The following is a 19,457-nucleotide window of genomic DNA, read 5'->3' on the forward strand; positions in this document are numbered from 1 at the left end:
TTGATTTAAAAGAATCAATTAAGTCTTCATTATGGGCTAGACACTCTGCTGGGCCCTGAAGTACTAGGGCGACCACCAAGGGGCAGGGAACATAGTGGGAGGAAGAGTGTGATGAACTGCTAAGCAGGGAGCTGAAGGGGGCTCAGGAAGGCAGAGATACAGGACACATAGGGGGACAGCGAGCATTCACAGGGTGAAGACCCTCGGAGAAGCTGGTATAAGGAATCAGTCCCCAGGACTCAACAGGCACCTCTCCTGCTGCCCAATAAGCAGGAACCTCCTCTCTGCCCTACCTGCCAACACATAGAGGGCCATTCTTGGATGTGACCTTGGTCTCTACTGTAATCTCACACTGATCCAAGCAATTACAACCCCCTTGCAAGGAGCCTTGCTAACACCCACTCTAGAGAGCCTCTTAACACTACCCCTGCAGCAGCGACCAGTTTACTAGAATTGATTTGCAGAAACTGGAGGGATGCTGTTGGGGAGGAAATTTTCTCTTCCTTTCCAGGCATTCAGGAGCCTGCTGAGAAAGGGGATAGCTTTCATATCACACACTCCTAGGTGTGGTTTTGGGTATCCCTCTAGAGATTTCGTATTTCAGTTTGGGGGAGTTAGAGGATGGACGGAAGTCTCTGCAGAGAGCTGAAGACAGCTGGAAGACTTGCAGCAAAGCCCATGCCCACTGCAGAGACACATTTCTCAATCATCCTGAAAGCTGGCTGAGAAGTGTGGCTTTAATGACTAAATGTTTGTCTTCTCCAGGGATGAATAGAGCAAAGTCCTAGAGGAGAGGCAGCCTGAAGGCTTATGTGATAGTAGAAGCCAGGTGATGAGGGTTGTTCTGCTAATTCATGACACAGACACTCATCAAGTTGAGATCTGAGGACCTGATACATGAGAACACTGACTCGTACTGCATAGTACAGAACAGGTGCTTTAATAAGTGTTTGTGTTTTAAATTGAGCTGCTGTGCATCAGTCACCTTGTAGTGATAAAAATAGGTAACCCACACATATTTACAATATGTCTTATACTACCCTGAGAACTGGAAGCAGAACTCATTCTATCTCCTCCACAAGCCTATGAGACAGGTCCTGCTTTTTGACTTCTCTTCAGTCAGATGAGGAACCTTAGAGATGCATACATTAGGGGCTTTTCCCAAGGCCATGCCATCCACATGTGGGAAGGTCAGGACTCAGATGCTGATAGCTGGACTCCAGAGCCCATCTCTTAATCACTACTCTATTCCAGCTCGGTATAGAAAAGACAAAGGTGATCATATCAGTACCTCTGTTGCACAATGGAAGACTGGATTAGGGGAGTAGAGGGGACAAAGAATGAGCCCTGGTTGACTGCGAAGTACATTATCAGACACCTACATAGTTCATCTTGTTTAACACTTGCAGCCATTAAGTTTCATTAAGAGCAGAAAACTCTGAGACAAACCACAAGAGACTCTTAATCTCAGGGCCCTGAAATCCACTTGATCCACTCTGTTTCCTCACTGCTGGGTCATCTTGAGTAAATGACTTAACCTCTCTGTGCCTCAGATCCTTGATTTGTTAAATCATTTCCCTCCTTAAAGAGTTCCTGTGAGGATTTAACATGAGAATGAATACAAAGCACAGATCTGGGTTCTCACAAAGCGCACAATACAAATCAGAAGTTGAGTGGCTACTGGCAGTGTGGAGACCCTTATTTCTGATCTATAAAATAAAAGGCCTGGATTTGTTTAGTTCTCCAGCCTAGGAATTCCATGAATAATTTACCACCAGCTCCCCAGCCAACAACTCAGAGGCTATGCTTCCAGCAATGAATTGAGAGCACACAATTCCCAGCCAGGAAGACCAGCTTAGAACACCTCCAAATAATGGCAGGAAATTGCCAGACAATGGGAGGCAAATTACCTTGTAGCCTGCTTTACAATATTAATGTAATGTGGAGCCTGTCATGAATTCATCTAAAAATATTCTTAGGAGAGCTATACGAATACACACAAATAGCACACTTGGCATGGCATCATCGAGCAGGCCAATGGCTATAACTCTTTTGGGGATCCAGAAGGACAGCCCACGCTGCAGAACACACCGGAAAATGATATGGAAGTCCTTACCAAAGTACCCACCGCCAAACCAGGCTCCTTGAAATAAGTACCCCACAAGGGCAATCCATAAGCCCAGCAGTGCCGCCTGATGTCACCTTCCTAGCAGAGGTAAGACCTCCTGTGCAGGAAAAGTGGACATATTTGGCCTGAGACGGCTCTCCTCTGAAAGGCCCACATACAGGGTTGACCATAGGCTGGTGTCAGGAGCTTGGATTGCTAGAGGGTTCCCACTGTGCAGAATCCAGTTTGTGCTACAGTATACCTGCTTTGTTTCTGGCCAAGTAGATGGTGCCCTGGGGACCTGCCCCTAGGGGACTGCCTGTCCCCAGGGGACATCCTCCCACATGCGTTGTCATACTCATTGCTGGTGGATGAATGAAGCGACTTCACTGGGTGAGGATTCTGGAGGCTGGCTTCTGGCTTCCTCCAGACTTTGTCCCGGAAGCCTTTTCCTTTTGCTGATTTGGCTTTGAATCCTTTCCCTGGAGTAAATCCCAGCCCTGGGCAGAGAGGAGTGAGTCCTGACATGCTGAGTCCTCCTAATGAATTACCAAACCTGGGAGGTGGTCCTGGGGACCTGACACAGCCCCCAGCCCTAAGGACAATGTTCAGGTCCCACTGAGACTTGGCTTGAAGTTTAGTCTGCAAGTTTGTGGTGGGATTTTCCTCCCCACTGTGTGAGTCTCCTGGAGGACTTCAGCGAACTGACTGGGTGAGAAAGAGTCCTCTCTATTGAAGACACCTGAGTATATTCTATAGCCAGGCAAGTAGACTTCCAGAGCATTCTGGGTTCTCGGGATGCTTTGAATTTAATTATATAGGACATGGAGAAAAAAAGTTTCATTTTCTCTCTGGCCCCAGGCAGGAGCATGACAGTGTGCGCACTCCCAAATATCTTCCTAATTCAAGGAAAATTAATCCTGGGCCTCTCTCCTGCTAGAACGTTCTTTTGAGCTGTTGCAAAGCTGTGTTTGCAGAGGGACAGTGCATTCACATGGACACATCTGTCATTTATTCTGAAATAACACTTCCCACTCCTTTCTTTAGGTCCTCCAGTTGGCTGGGGTAAAAATGATAAGAGTTTTCATTACTGTTCAAATTGCTTATGGCTTCTAAAAATCAGTCTTGAGGCATCGGCGGCTTTCATAGGCATCTGATCCTATCCAAGTTCAGGGTGATGGTTTTGAGAACTGGTTCTGGAGTAATTTATTTACAGAAAAGGAAGAAAAGCCCCAGCCTGCAGATGGGGATCACAGGAAGGATTAAGTGAAGGCACGTAGCCCCTAGCATGATGTCCAGCACACAGTAGGCACTCAGTAAATCTCAGTGCCTCTCTCTGATGGGTCAGAAACAGAATGTTTCTAGTCGTACTCGTTGGGTTTGTTCACACCAGCAGTCTCAACTCTGACAGGCCCCTCCAAGTCTTTCTGACCGCATGCCTTGCTGGGCTAACCTATCCTCCGTGCCCTCCGTCTGGCTGCAGCAAGCACTACCCCCCGCCTCGACACAGAGCTTCTGCAAGCCCTGATGGGGCCATGGTCCCTTCTCTATTAGGTTCAACAAAGGCACTTCCCCCAGAGAATCTTTAGGATGCCAGAAAACTCTGAATCAAAGCTGCAGGCTTCTGAGCTTCACTCAGCTGGGGACCTGAGAGGCTGAAGTGGGCCCTGGGTGGCAGCCACCATCTAGAACACACAGACACCAATACCCCCAGGCCTGGAAAGTTCCCTCCTCCCATCGCCTGCTGCTCTGCCAGCCCTGATTCAATCCAAACCAAAGCAAACCAAACCATGACTCACAACTCCCAATTTAAACAAGGTAGCAGCATCTTACACTAGAGGAAAGTTAAGAACCATCAGAGAGACCTACATTCGGAAGATGGGACAGCCAAGGACGCTATGGTATATATTACCCGAGATCCTGGCGATGGGGGATTTTCAAAAACATGGAAAAATGCTCATAATATAGATATTAAGCCCCCCCAAAAAGATTTTAAAATAGCAGATTTGGATGCTCTTTGGAAAACAGAATAGATTTAGAAAAAGGCTTAAAAATAACCTCTAGGTGGGGCCGAGGTTGTGACTCTCTTTTTCAGGTACAAGCTACTATACTACCCGTGAGTGGAGCGACCTTGGGCCAGCTCATCAGCCTCCCCCCTTCAGGCTCCTTCACTTGTGCTACGGGATTATTATCTCAGTGTCTGTGATGTGGGCTGCCGTATAAATGAGAAATACAGAAAGTGATTCATAGCAGTAGTTTTATTATTAAATGATTGAATTTGTGCCATTTGCTTTTGCTAATAGAAGTTGTTTGGCTTACAAAACTACTGAGACAAGGTGGGGGTGGGGGAGAGGAGAGAGAGAAGAAAGAAAGAAAGGAAAACAAAGGAGAAAGACCTTGAGATATAAAAATCAAAGGCAGTCTTGTTCCACACTTAAATTAACCAGAGATAAACTGCTTCATCAAAATAATTGCCAGTTGTTCTTGTAATGACAAATGCACGGGTCCTCCTGTAACCTCAGCTGTCTCCCAAGCCCCAGCGCACCTCTCTATTTGCCCGTCCAGCACCAGTGTCTTTGATGGGATCCACACTTATCGCGCTCTGCCAGGTTCCCCGAGAGCAGACCTGGGGCCCCACGGAGGAGGGGCTGCCGCTCTGTGTCTGCCTGCCCTGTGTCTCTGTTTCCCTCATGATGCTGGGGCTCCCAGAGCAGTTACTCTGACAGCAGTATGGGGTGGGATTAATTGAAAGGACCAGAACTCGCTTCTGGGTTCTCTGCCTGCTGGTTTGCTGGAATCGTTCCTTTGACTGGCATCTCACATTTGCAGCTAATTGGGGCAGCTCTGCTCTTGCAGAGAGATGATTTATTTTTATCCCCACTTGTTTACCTGCCTTTAGGGGAGACAAAAGGATGAAATACACCATTTTGGCTGGTAACTCATAGGGAGTCAAAGTGTTCCGCTGAAACCTTTGGCTTAAATACAGTGGCCCCCTCAATCCACCCGGCGTGCATTCCAAGATGTCCAGCGGATGCCTGAGATCGCAGAGAGAACTGAACCCTAGATCTACTATGTTTTTTCTTCTAGCTATATACCCATACTTAGGACGAAGTTTAATTTCTAAATTAGGCACGGTAAGAGATTAACAGTAACAATAACGAAGCTGAACAATTTTAATGATACACGGTAATGAAAGTTATGTGAATGCAGCCTCTCTCTCTCTCACTCATCATGCCTTCTGTACTGCACTCGAGTTTCTTTTTTTTGTGACGACGTGCGGTGTAATAAAATGCCTGGGTGGGGAGATGAGGTGTGGTGAGCGACAGAGGCACCAGGACATAGCATCAGACCCCTCCTGACCTTGGAGGATACGTCAGAGGGGAGATCATCTGCTTGCAGGACACAGCTGATGGAGGGCAACTGACATCATGGAAAGTGGACCCACAGATAAGTGGAGGGGGGATTGCTGTACTGACACCGGGGTTGGGGGGGAGGGGTGTCAAACTGTCTCCAGTCCCAACAGAAGACCAAACATCACCAACTCAGAAATCAATGGAATGGTGAGTAGTTCGTTATAAAAGCCTAACCATTCACTTTCTTTTGACAAGACATGGGCGTGGGGTAGTAAGTTAGAGCCCAAAGTTCTCCTTTTCATTCTTCCTTTCTCACTCCTTCCTGCTGTCATTCACAGATTCATTTAACAAACGTCTTTGAGTATTTTCATGTTGAGAACATACATGTGTACAACATACATCACATGTATACAGTTGGATAATTAAGAATTTGGCTGGCCTTTGTCCCTGCACTTGGAAAATAGCCTCTAAACCCTTGGGATTTCCTGAGTGATAGGAGTGTCTTTGTTATTCATGGTGGGCTGATTAGCCTTCACCTAGAAATTTACGCAGATGAGGCAACTCAGGTAAGGGGCTGACCCCACTGGAAAGACCAAGCAGGTGATTAGAGGCTTGGGGCTTCAAACCAGGTGATATTAGCCCTACCTCCAAGAAGAGAAGGTGACCTGGGCATTGACTCCATCAATCATGCCTATGGAAGGAAACCCCAGTAATAACTCTAAACACAAAGTCTTGGGTGACCACCCCTGGGGTACAGTACTCCGTGTGTACTGTTATACATCCCCCTACCGGGAGGCTCATGCATCCTACCTCTGCAGAGAGAAGACCAGAATCTTACTGTTTCAAACCCCCGGACTTCACCCTATGTATCTCTTCTTTTGGCTGGTTCTGATTTGTCTCCTTTTGGCTATAATAAAACTAGTTGTTATAGCTTTCCTGAGTGCTGTGCGCTGCTTGAGCAGCTTATCAAAACTGAGAGAGTAGTAGGAACTCCCCAGTTTGCAAGAAGGATGACCAGTCCTGGGATCCTCGAGCTCGCAGCTGGTGTCTGACATGAAGCCAGTCTTTAGAGAACTGTGCTCTTAACTTCGAACTTGGCCTACCTCTGGGTAGTCAGCATCTGAAGTCATCACAAACCTTTGCTCCAGGAGCTCCCCTGGGCATGACCAAGATTCTGTGGAATGACACTTGGACCTGTAGAATCCTGTCTGCTGTTTCAGGCACTTGCCTGAACTACAGGCCAGGAATGGGCAAACTAGTGTCAGGTGTTCACTCTCCATCCTTGGAATCAGCCCTTTAGTGTCCCTCCTGCCCACCTTCCTGTCTGTTCTCCCAGCCTCAGCAGTCCCTATTTGCTTTCTCATTTCCATTGTAACCCATGGTTCCTATCCAACACACTCATTTAGCTCAACATTGGTCCTTCTTAGAGACTCTTTTTTTTTTTTTTTAAAGATTTGATTTATTTATTTGTCAGAGAGAGAGCAAGAGAGCACAAGCAGGGGGAGCAGCAGGCAGAGGGAGAAGCAGGCTCCTCACTGAGCAGGGAGCCTGATGCAGGACTCAATCCTAGGACCCTGGGATCATGACCTGAGCCAAAGGCAGCCACTTAACTGACTGAGCCACCCAGGTATCCCTTGACAACTATTCTTAATGTCCACCCCAGTGATCTTTCTGCTTAAGGCTGGCCCCTCTCCCAGGCCCCTTGCATGTGACTGTGGTTTCATCCTGCTGTCCCACCCCTCTTCCCCAGATGCTCCTCTGGTTTGGCTGCAGCTGAGTCCCATCACCTTTGGCTCTACCCTCATCTTTGTGGGACCTCTTAAGACTAGAGCGTGGGCTCTGTATTGTCCACTCAGACTCAAACCTTGCATTTCTTCAGAAGACTGCTTCCAGAATCTTCCTGTAGGCTCTCAGGACAGTATCCACGAGCAAGAGGAATTTCCACTCATGCTCTGAGTTGACACCACACCTCACCCAAGACACAGTTCTGCCTTCCCAAGTATGGGCACCTACCTTAGCTCCCAGCAACAACCCCATGAACCCAGAAACCCCCATCTTGCCTCTAAACACCCGCATCCAGCCTTCAACGGCCTCTTAGGTGGGAACCCAAAAATCAGGCACCCTTAGGCACCAAGGGAAAACCTCCCACCACAACTCTGGCAGCCCCAGACTACTGTAGCAGTACTAATGAAGCAGACCTCAGGCAAGCAGTATTCTTCTACTAAAGGTCAAGGCTTAAAATGGTACAGACCTGAGGCCATTTGCTAGATTACATATTGGCATCTTGAGCTTGCATGCATGACTGCTTGAAAATTTCAGGCATCACGTTACATTTGATTGGTGTGTAAATTAGCCCTGGATTATGCACAGCCTTTTACAAAGGCATGGAATGGTTTAGTTAGGTAGGTAGGTGGGTGGCGGATGATAGATAGTTAGAAAGATAAGTAAGTAGATTGATGGAAGACAGGTAAGATAGATAGGAGACAGGTAAGTAGACAGAGAAAAAGAGAAGTGGCTGGCTGGCTGGCTGGAGGAATGAATGGCTAAACTGACAGGTATAACTATGCCTATTAGAATTAGTCATTATAAAGAGAAAAGACAAAGGCTTAGACAAGTAGCAATAAATGGACACAGGAAAAAATATCAAGAAATGGAACATCTATGGGAAAACTCATGGGTTAATTGCTCATAAACCCAGCCAGCTCTCTGAGGGTCTAATGAGCCTAGCATCTACAGGAGTCTCGCTCTTTTCCTAGAATCTCGAGTACAGAGTTTAGCAAACAATGGCCCAGTTAGCTAAATCTGGCCCACTGCCTGCTTCGGTAAATAAAGTTTTCCTGGAACACAGCCTTGCCCATTCATTTATTATCTCATGCTGCTTTCTCACTTCTAAGACAGAACGGAGTGGTTGGGATGAAGACCTTGTAGCCTACTAAGCCAAAAGTCTGCACAAGCCCCAGCAGATCAGCTGGTGGAGCAGAAAAAAGAGAAATTTCAGAAGTAGACAGACCTGAGTTCATGTCTCCGTCTGTGTGAATGGGGCTGAGGCAGCCCTAGAATTTTTATGTAGGACAGTTGGCAATTCTGTTGAGGATGAGGAGTTCTAGGGGACTTGTCTTGGAACTGCATTTACACATAAAGAACTTTCAAAAAATCTTAAATGTGTAAATTTACTTATGACTCAGCAGATATTCATTATAAAGGCTGACCCTTTCGGGGTGAAGACTGTGTCTACATGGAGCTTAAATTCTAAAATAAAGGGAAGGACAGAAAAGAAGCAAATAAATATATAATATCAGATGTCTCTGAGAAAGGGACATTTGATCAGAGGTCAGAAGCCATCAAAGGACAGAGCATAGGCACGTGTGGGAAAGAGCAGTCCCCAGCAAAGGGAACAGCAAATGCCAAGGGGCTAAGGTACCAAGGTGCATGTGTGTTTGAGGGAGGCAGTGGGGGGCAGGTGAGTGTGAATGAGCAGGTGCAATGAGGGAACGTGCCAGCGGTGAGGGCCAAGTGCTCACTAGGCAGCAGACCCCTGGGCGTGCGGACTGCCCCAGTCTGGGAGGGCTTCTAGGTGGGCTGGCTGGCTCTGGAAGGTTTTAAGCTCAAGCAACAATATGATCTGCTTCTGTCAAGGATCCTCTGGCCTTTGGGTTCAGGATAAATTGTAGGAGCCACTGCGGAAACAGGAAAACTAACCAAAAGACCCCACGGTGGGCCAGGCTAGACTGCCTTGAAGGGTAGCTGTTGGAGTCTTTAGTCATGGCGGTGGACACACCACCCCCAGCTCAGAAACTCTGAAGGTTTTGTGGCTGCAGACAGGAAAGACTTCTGTCTAGCTCATGTAGTGCCTAGCGTCTGCCAAACAGCTCTCTGCCATCTTGTACCTGTGCCATCTGGGGGAAGAAAGAACTGAGGAACCTTCTGGAATGTCTTCAAGGGCTTGGCGTCAAGTGGCTTATATTCACTTCTGCTCACATCTCATTGTTCAAAACTGGCCAAGGGACCCCTCATGGATGTGTACGGCTTGTGGATGTTCCTTTCCAAATGAGGCATGGACACGATGTACATTTGAGAATGGTTGTTTTGAAGGGAAACCAATGGAAACTTAGGGAGTGGGGGTTATAAGGCCCCCCAATCTACCCCAGGAACTTGGATACATTAACTTCCCTGGGACTCAGGTTCCTCATCTATGAAAGGGGGTGAGTCATGGCATCCTCACAGGACTGTAATGAGAATGAAGTCTGATGCCCTATAGACTGACCCTAACACAGACAGGCGTGGTCAGTGCTCACAGTGGAATCATTTCCATTATCAGCATCCCAGATGGTTTCCAAATACCTGGGGAGAGAGAAGCACCAAACATTTGGGCAGCTGCGGCTGGCTAGTGGCCAGAGCCAATGTCTGCTACTGTGTACATTATTCAAGTTGTGAAATTCTGCCCTACCTGGTGGTACACAGCCAGGGGGAGCTATGTGCTCCCCCTGACCACCACCTGCACCCCAATTATCCTACCACTGAGGAGGCAAAGCTGGTTAGCATGGGCCTTGGGGCCCTGTGTCATTACTAAACCAGCATCCCTCCATGTGGGTCAGTGTCTTCACTGTGACTTATTTTCATCAGCACCTCCCGCGGCAGCCTCTGTCTGCCATCTCTGTGGGCAGACACCTTCCCACCCCCAATATCTGCATCTCGTACAAACGGGGATCACTTTCTCCCTCCACAATGCCAGAGCCCTGATGCAGATTGGCCCCCACACAAGAAATACATCTAGGCCCTTCCCATGTGCATTAAGTCACACTCTGGGATCTCTGTCCTCATCCTGGGTTCTTGGACACTGGAGCTGCCCACTCACCCCTCCCCATGCCCATTGCAAAGGGCAGAGAGTGTCAAGCCATCCCTGGACACGGGCTGAGCTCCTCTACCAGGCTTCTTTTGTTCCAACAGTCACTGACTAGGGGGTTGTCACTACCCCACACCCCTGCCAAAGTACCTGCATGCAAGGGCTGGGGTCTCTTGCTTACAGTGGTTCCCACCCTGAGAGGGCCTCCCAGACTGAGCCTTGGTCTTAGTCCTGCTCTGGCGCCCAAAGGCTGGTCATTGCTAGCTTATGCTCCTGTTCTAGCCCCTGCAATCCTCCTTGGGCTGGCCCTAGCCGCCTTCCCAGCTTCCTCCCCATCCACCCCTGAGATCCAGCCATTTAGCACCCCAGCTCATCCCCATTCCCAGAAAACTCTATACTATCCCTCAAGCCAACGCTTGGCTTCCTCCCCTCCCCAGATAGAAGAATGTTCTTCTCTGACCCTGGGTTCATGTCTCTGTGCAGCATATCTTGTCACTGCTTCTGGTCTTGAGGACAAGGACATGTGTCCTTTTGTCTTGCCACCCCTCAAGACTTAACGACATCTTACATGCAAGGTAAACACCCAGAACAGGTACAGGGGATTTACTGCCTACTTATCCTCTCTGTGTTTGAGTAGCAACATGAAAGACACATGAAATGTTAGGTAGGACCCATGGCACACCTTCAGACAGAGCACAAGAGGGGATTCCTGACCCTAAGACCCAGTGGGAATGGGGAGGGGGGCTTAGGGGCTGGCCTAGCCAATACGAAAGGAGTCCTTCACTTCTCTTTTGGTTCATGCTGGCCAGGTTTAGAGCTCCCTCTGAGGACAGCCCCTGGGAAGTAGGGGTCAAGGGCAGGAATCAGGCCCTTCTAGGTCCCTAGTGGTGCCACAATCCCAATACCATCAGAATCAGTCCCCAAAACTCCAGAGTTGCCATAAATAAAGTCCACACAGCCATTCAGGTGGCTGGTGTCACAGGTAAACAGCCCATTGGGTTCATCATGGGTCCTCTTGGCCTTTCCCAGAATTATCCTTTGCCTTAGTTTATCATCCCGAGGCTCCCCCATTGCTGGACTTCTGGGGACTGGTAATAGTGGACAGTGAAGGGGTCAAAATGTCATGGGCCTCGGAGTCAGATAGATTTGAGCACGAATCCCAACTCTGCTACCTCCTAGTTGTCTGACCTTGAGCAAGTTGCTTAAACTCTAAGTCTCTGTTTCCTCATCCATGATGTGGTATGAAATGTCAATTACTAACTTCTGTGGACTGAATGGTAATCTCCCTGAGTTCATATGCTCAAGCTCTACCCCACAGACACAGAATGGGTCTGGAGCTTGAGCTTTGGGGAGGTGATTAAGGTTGGATGAAGTCCCAAGGATGGGGCCTTCATGGCCGGGTTAGTGCCCTTATTAGAAGAGACATCAGTGAACTTGCTTGCTTACTGTCTCTACCACATGGGGACATGGTGAGAAGGTGGTGATCTGTGAGCCAGAAGGAAGACTTTCATCAGGAATCGACCATGTCAGCACCCTTACCTAAGAGCTCCAACTTCCATAACCATGAGAAATAGATGTCAGTTGTTTGAGCTTCCCAGCCTATGATATTTTGTTATAGCCACCTGAGCAGACTAACACATTAGCATGTCTATGAGATATATATGTACCCAGCACGTAGCATTTTATTACAGGAATGACAGGCTGGTGATCAACTCTGTGTCCTCCCTCAATGTTGGAGAGTGGAGTTTAGGAAGCAGTTAGAGGTGACCTTTCCTAGCCCCTTGTATCAAGGCAGGCTGGGCACTGCATTGCATTTAGGGCTCTCTTGGTCCCTCTAAAATATGTATAATGAGCCATGGTCCCCACAGCCTGAGACCACCAGGCTGAAAATGCCTCACACTGTCACAATGACTCAACAGTTTGCTGGGCACACTAGCCACAAAAGTACAGCCACAACATTCCAAACAAGACTTCTCATGGTGTGAATCTGGCTGGTACAGAAAAGGACCTGATTAAAAATGTGTCCAAAGAATAAGAAACCTAAAGTTTTTACCTAAAACTGGACAGTGGCAGTGCTCAAGAGGATGATCCCTGAAGGCAGACTGGCCAGGGTCATATTCTGGCACCCACTTATCGTCTGCCCATGGGAAAGCCAAGCCAGTTAACAGTATGCATCAGTTTTCTCATCTATAAAATGGGGACAATGATGAAACACACTTCATAGGTCATCATGAGGATGCCCAGTACGAGTGCATGGAAAGTGTTTGAAGGAAGGGCTAGCACCTAAAATGTGATCCTTCCATGTGTGTTGTTACTGATGTTGTCATAAAATTTATTACTAATATTATGAAATTGAAAAGCCACCCTAACTATGTGTAGATCCTCAGAAATCACCTCCTCTCCTGGATTAAAAGGACTGCTTATCAAACCCTCTCCATTCAGTTCATCATCTCTCCCATTAAATACCTCCAGGCTCTGGACCCTTCTGTTCTTCCCACCGACAATAAAGTTGTTTTTTTCTAAAAGACAAGTAGTATCGCTCCTACTTCATGAATCTGCCATGGCTCCCCATACCCACAGACTAAATCTCAATTTGTAGCTTTAGATTTGAGGCCCTCTGCTTTTGGCTCCACCTGCTTTTCCACCTCTTATTCCATCCCATCCCCATATTTCCCCTGGGTATCAGCACATCACACCTCTACTAACTATCCCCAACAGGTCAGCATGGCCTGGCCTTTAGATATGCTTCAGCTCTCCACTTCTCCCTGTGAGGCCCATGGAAATCCCACCCACCTCTCATGACTCAGCTCAAATGCCGTGTTGCCTTCCCTGATTCCCAACATTAAACACCTGGTAGGCCCTCAGTAAATATTTGTTAAATGAGACTTCTGGTTTCTAGTCCAGCATGTAAAAATCTTAGAAGTTGATACTCTGTCTTAACAAGTAAAAAGCTGAATGAATTGAAAATTGGCAACTCTTAGATCAATCGGAGAAATGAGGTCATAGGGCAAACAACTTTCCTGACAATTGAAGAGACAGACTGGCAGATGCAGAGAACCACAACCTACCAGGGCAAAAACCCACAGTAGAAATCTCTGCAGGAGGCAGCACTAGAATAGGAAAACCTGAACTGTGATTGACAAATTGCTGGAGGCTCAGTATGGATGTGGCTCAGAGTTACAAACTCTAGGGGTGCCCTGTCACAACCCCTGTGACAAAATTTTGTGAGATTTACCACCAAGAGATCTACCAGATCTTCCCATGAATATCTAAGAAAAATCCCCTCATGTTTCCAGCAGGGGAGAGGAAAAAGAACCATTTTGAAATACCTCAAAGCATCCCGTTCTTTGCAAGGCCTGCCCCCAAGAGAAGTAATTTTACCTAAGCTTAATCTACCTGCTGGAGTTTTATCAGAGCCTAACTTACCTTGGTGAAGGGAAATACCCAATGCCGCTTCCTTCAACCATCCTCATAGGGCAAAAGAAATACCCATCTCCAGCCCTCTCCAGCCATCCTGTCCCAGCTAAGGAGGGAGTGAGCAGAATCTGAGAGGCCCTGGTAAATTTTATGGTCCAGGGTCACCAGAGGACCAAAAGACTGAGACCTTATCATAAGACTGTAAACTGCTTCTTCTCCCTTCATGCCTTATATTTCTAAAGGTCTGTTTACTGAAGTTCCTTTTGCTCAATGCATCATTTCATCTTTCAAAAAAATTACAAGACAAGGGGGTGGGATTATGGACATTGGGGAGGGTATGTGCTTTGGTGAGTGCTGTGAAGTGTGTAAACCTGGTGATTCACAGACCTGTACCCCTGGGAATAAAAATATATGTTTATAGAAAAAAAAATTACAAGACATACTAAAAGATAAAAATCAGTTTGAAGAGAGTAAACAAGGATCAGAGCCCAGAGTCAGATATAGCAGGAATATTGGATTTATCAGACCAGAAAAATTTTTTAATTGGTTAATATGCTCAGGGCTTAATTGGAAAAAAAGCATGCAAGAACAGATGAACAATGTAAGCACAGAGATGGCTATCTATGAAAGAATCAAAAAGAAATGGTAGAGATCAAAAACACTGTATCAGAAGGGGCACTTGGGTAACTCAGCTGGTTAAGCATTTGACTCTGGTTTTGGCACAGGTCACCATTTCAAGGTCATGAGATCAAGCCCTGCATCAGGCTCCATGCTCAGTGTGGAGTCTACATGTCCATCTCCCTCTGTTCCTCACCTTGCTCATTCTCTCTCTCTTTCTCTCATAATTAAATAAAATCTTTTTTAAAACAAACAGACAAAAACACTATAACAGAGATGAAGAATGGATTGAAAAAAAAATAGCGAAAAAAGACTGAAGGAAAAAAAGATAGAATAGAATATGCAAGAACTGTGGGGAAACTACAAAAGATGTAATATATACACAGTAGGAATACCCAGAAGGAGAAGGGAGAGAGGTGGGAAAGGAGGAAATATTTGAGGCAATAATGACTGAGAATTTCCTCAAATTAATATCAGACACTAAACCACAGATCCAGGAACCTTAGAAAACACCAAACAGTATAAAACAAACAAACAAAACAAAACAGAACAAAAGTTGCACCCAGCATATCACATTCAAACTTTAGAAAATCAAAGATTTAAAAAAACTCTTGAAAGAATCCAGATGAAAAATTACCTACAGCAGACAAAAGATAGAATCCACACCCCAACTTCTCCTCAGAAACCATGCAAGAAGAGAGTAAAATAAAATACTCAAAATGCTGAGAGAAAAAAATAACCAACCAACCTAGAATTCCATACCTTGCAAAATTATCCTTTAAAAGTGAATAAGAAGTAGAGACTTTTTTCAGACAAATATTGAGGAAATTTGTTGCCAGTAGATCTGCCTTGCAAAAAAACATCAAGAAGTTTTTCAGAGAGAAGTAACCTGAGATTCCTCAGAAACTCAGATTTCCATAAAGAGAGGAGCATAGGAGAATGAATAAATAAAGGTAAAATGAAAACTTTTTTCTTATTTTGTTAAGATTTATTTATTTACTTGAGGCAGGCAGGGGCACAGGGAGAAGCAGGGAGAATCTCAAGCTGACTCCTTGTAGAGCACAGAGCCTGATAAAAGGCTTGATCTCAAGATCCAGAGATGATAACCTAAGCTGAAACCAAGAGTCAGGTGCTTAACCAACTGAACTACAAGGCCCCCTTTTTTCTTATCCTTAATCTAATGGATAACAGTTTGTTCAAGATAATAACAACAGCAATGTATTTGATTATCTATATAATATGCTTATGTGCAAGTGAAATGAATAACACAATTAGAAATATTATGTTATTTGTTATTATAAAGTACTAACATCATCAGTGAAGTAAGACAGTATTATTTGTAAGTAGCCTTGGACTAGTTGAAAATGTATATTGTAGACTCTCAGGCAACTGCTAAAGAAAGTTTAAAAAAAAAAAGAGGTAAATTGATATGCTAGGAAAAGAGAAAACAGAGCCATGTAAAATGCTCAGTTAAAACCACAAAAGGTAGAAGAAGTATGGAAGACAAAAACAGGAACAAAGAAAAAGAGCAACAAATAAAAAACAGTAACAGATATATAGATATTTATCAATAATCACCTTAAGTGCCAGTGGACTAAATATGGCAATTAAAAGACAGATTGTCAGAGTAGATCAAAAAACAAGGCCGAGCTGTATGTTGTCTATAAGAAACACACTTAATATATAAAGACATATACAAATTAAAAGTGCAGGGAAGGAGAAAGATATACTGTGCTGACATGAATCAAAGGAAAGCAGTAATAACTATATTAATTTCAAACAGGAAGTATGTTGGCAAGGAGAGTTAATGGGGAAAAAGAGGGGCATCAGATATTGATAAAGGGACAAAAACTCCAAGAAAATATAACAAGGCTTAATGTATATACGCCTAACAACAGAGCATGAAAATACATAAAGCAAAAGCTAACAAAACTGTAAGGAAAAATAGATGGATAGTATTATAGTTGGAAACTGAAACACTCCTCTGTCAGAAATGGACAGATCCAGCAGGCAGAAAATCAGTGAGGAGACAACTGAACTCAACCATCAACCAATGGGATACAATGGTCATCTATAGTCTACTTCCTCCAACAACAGCAGAATATACATTCTTCTCAGGCTCAGGCTTCACATGGACATTCAGCAAGATAGACCACACTTTGTGCCATAAAACAAGCTATCAAATTTAAAAGAATATAAATCATACACTGTGTGTGATCTCAGACCATAATGGAATAACCTAAAAATCAGTAACAGAATATAGCTGCAAAATCCCAAAATACTTATAAGATTAAACAACACCCCTCTTAATAATACATGGATCAAAGAAGAAATCTCAAGAGAAATTTTACAATAACTTGATTTAAAAGAAAATGAAAATATAACTCATCAAAATTTGTGGGATGCAGCAAAAGTACTGTTTGGAAGGAAATGTATAGTGTTGAATAAATATATTAGAAAAGATGAAAAACTTAAAATCAGTAAGTTTCCATCTTGGAAGACTAGGAAAAGAAGAGCAAATTAAATTCAAAGTAAGCATCATTCTGGAAGTCCTAGCTAATGCAATGAGACAATAAAAGGAAACAAAAAATACACATATTGAGAAAGACAAAATAAAACTGTCTTTGTTCACAGATGACACAGTCATCTACGTAGAAAATTTGAAAGAACTGACCAAAAAAATTCCTGGAACTAAGCAGTGATTGATTGTAGCACAGTTGCAAGATAACAGGATTAATATATAAAAGTCAATTTCTTTCCTATATACCAGAAATGAAAAAATGGAATTTTAAATCAAAAACACTACAAATAATATTAGCACTAAAGAAAATGAAACCCTTAGGTAGAAAGCTAATGAGTTGTGTGGATATCAACAAACTAATTGTAAAGTTTATATGGAGAAGAAAAGACCCAGAATAGCCAACTCAACACTGAAGAACAAAGATGGAGGACTAACGCCATCCTACTTTGACTTTTGATAAAGCTACAGTATTCAAGACCGCATGGTATTGCTGAAAGAACAGACAAATAAGTCAATAGAACAGAACAGAGAGTCCAGAAATAGACCCATGTTAATATAGTGAACTGATCTTTGCAAAAGAACAAAGGCAATACCATAGAGCAAAGGTGGTCTTTTCAACAAACATTGCTGGAACAATAGACACACACACACACACACACACACACACACACACACACACACACAGAATCCAAAGACAGACTTTATACCCTTCATAAAAATTAACTCAAAATAGGACACAGACATAAATGTAAAACACAAAACCATAAAACTCCTAAAACAACCTAGAAGAAAATCTAGATGACGTTGGGCGTGGTGGTGACTTTTTAGAGACAACCCTAAAGGTACAATCCATGAAAGAAATCGTTGATGAGCTGTACTTCAATGAAATTAAAAACTTCTGCTCTGGGAAAGATAATGTCAAGAGTCTGAGAAGACAAGCCACAGCCTGGGAGAAAATACTTGCCAAAGATGCATCTAATAAAGAACTGTTGTCCAAAATACGTGATGAACTCTTAAAACTCAACCATAACAACACAAACAATCTGATTAAAGAATGGGCAAAAATCTGAACAGAAATCTCACCAAAGAAGATACACAGATGGTAAATAAACATATGATGACAAAAGGTATTCAACATCATATGTCATTAGGGAATTACAATTAAAACAATGAGACACCAGGACATGCCTATTAGATTGTCTCAAATCCAAAGCACTAAGGACACCAAATGGGGAGTAATGGGAACCTTCATCCATTGCTTCTGGGAATGCAAAACAGTGTGGTCACTTAGGGATATGATTTGTCAGTTTCTTAGAAAGCTAAACATATTCTTCCATACGATTCAGCAGTCATGCTCCTTGGTATTGACCCAAGTGAATAGAAAACTTCTGTCTACACAAAAACCTATGCATGGATGTTTACAGCAATTTGATTTATTGTTGTCAAAACTTAGATGCCATCAAGAAGTCCTTCCAAAGGTGAGTGGCTCAAGACACGGGTCCATCCGTACAGTGGAGTATTATTCAGTGTTAAAAAACAAATGAGCCTTCAAGCCATGTACAGACATGGAGGAAGGAAACCTAAGTGCATAATCCTGAGTGAAAGAAGCCAGTCTGAAAAGGCCACATACTGTATGACTCCAACTGTGTGACATTCTGGAAAAGCAAAGCTATGAAGGCAGTGGTTACCAGGGGGTTACTTGGGAGAGAAAAAGGAATAGGGAGAACAGAGGATTTCTAGGGCAGAGAGACTGTTTTTGTAAGACACCACAACGGTGAGTACCTGTCATTCCACATTGTGTCAAAACTCCTGGAATACACAACACCAGGAGTGAACCTTAAATGTAACCCCTGGACTTTGGGGGATGAAGATGAATTGAGGCAGGTTCACCGAGGACAGCGAATGCACCTCTCTGGGGAAGATTAGTGGTAGAGGGGGGAGCCATACGCTGTGGGGACAAGGGATATGGGCAGATTCTCTGTACTTTCCACTCAATTTTACCATGAACTGCCTTAAAACTGCTCTAGAAAATAAAGTTTATTAATTAAAACAAGTTTTAAATGGATGAATAACAGAGTTGTTCCTTCCTCCTGTTCCCACAGTTGGGGCGTGAACTTGTGTTTTTCCACCTACATCACTTCAAGGTTCAAGTTTCACAGGGCCTCTTGCTCCACAAACCATGAGGGCAAAGGTTTTCCACCCTCTGCTGGAGTTTCTGCTGAACTGTCAAGATAAAGCAAGAATGTCAACTTCTAATCTTCTTTTTTTTTTTTCTAAAGATTTTATTTATTTATCAGAGAGAGAGAGGGGGAGAGAGCGGACAGAATGGCAGGCAGAGGCAGAGGGAGAAGCAGGTTCCCTGATGAGCAAGGAGCCCGATGTGGGACTCGATCCCAGGACGCTGGGATCATGACCTGAGCCGAAGGCAGCTGCTTAACCAACTGAGCCACCCAGGCATCCCATTCTTTTTTTTTTTTTTTTTTTTAAGATTTTATTTATTTATTTGTCAGAGAGAGAGAGAGAGAGTGAGGGCACAAGCAGGCAGAGGCAGAGAGAGAAGCAGGCTCCCTGCTGAGCAAGGAGCCTAATGAGGGACTC

General features: G+C 44.5%; 1 protein-coding gene across 12 annotated transcripts in view; it reads right to left on the reverse strand.

Annotated features, from left to right (window-relative positions):
• The window catches only part of SLC2A9 (solute carrier family 2 member 9), a 224,030-nt gene that overhangs the window by 167,071 nt on the left and 37,502 nt on the right, over positions 1 to 19,457 (reverse strand). The window lies entirely within an intron of this gene.

This window comes from Mustela erminea, chromosome 2 (genome assembly GCF_009829155.1).
Source record: "Mustela erminea isolate mMusErm1 chromosome 2, mMusErm1.Pri, whole genome shotgun sequence".
In the NCBI taxonomy this organism is placed as follows: Eukaryota; Metazoa; Chordata; class Mammalia; order Carnivora; family Mustelidae; genus Mustela; species Mustela erminea.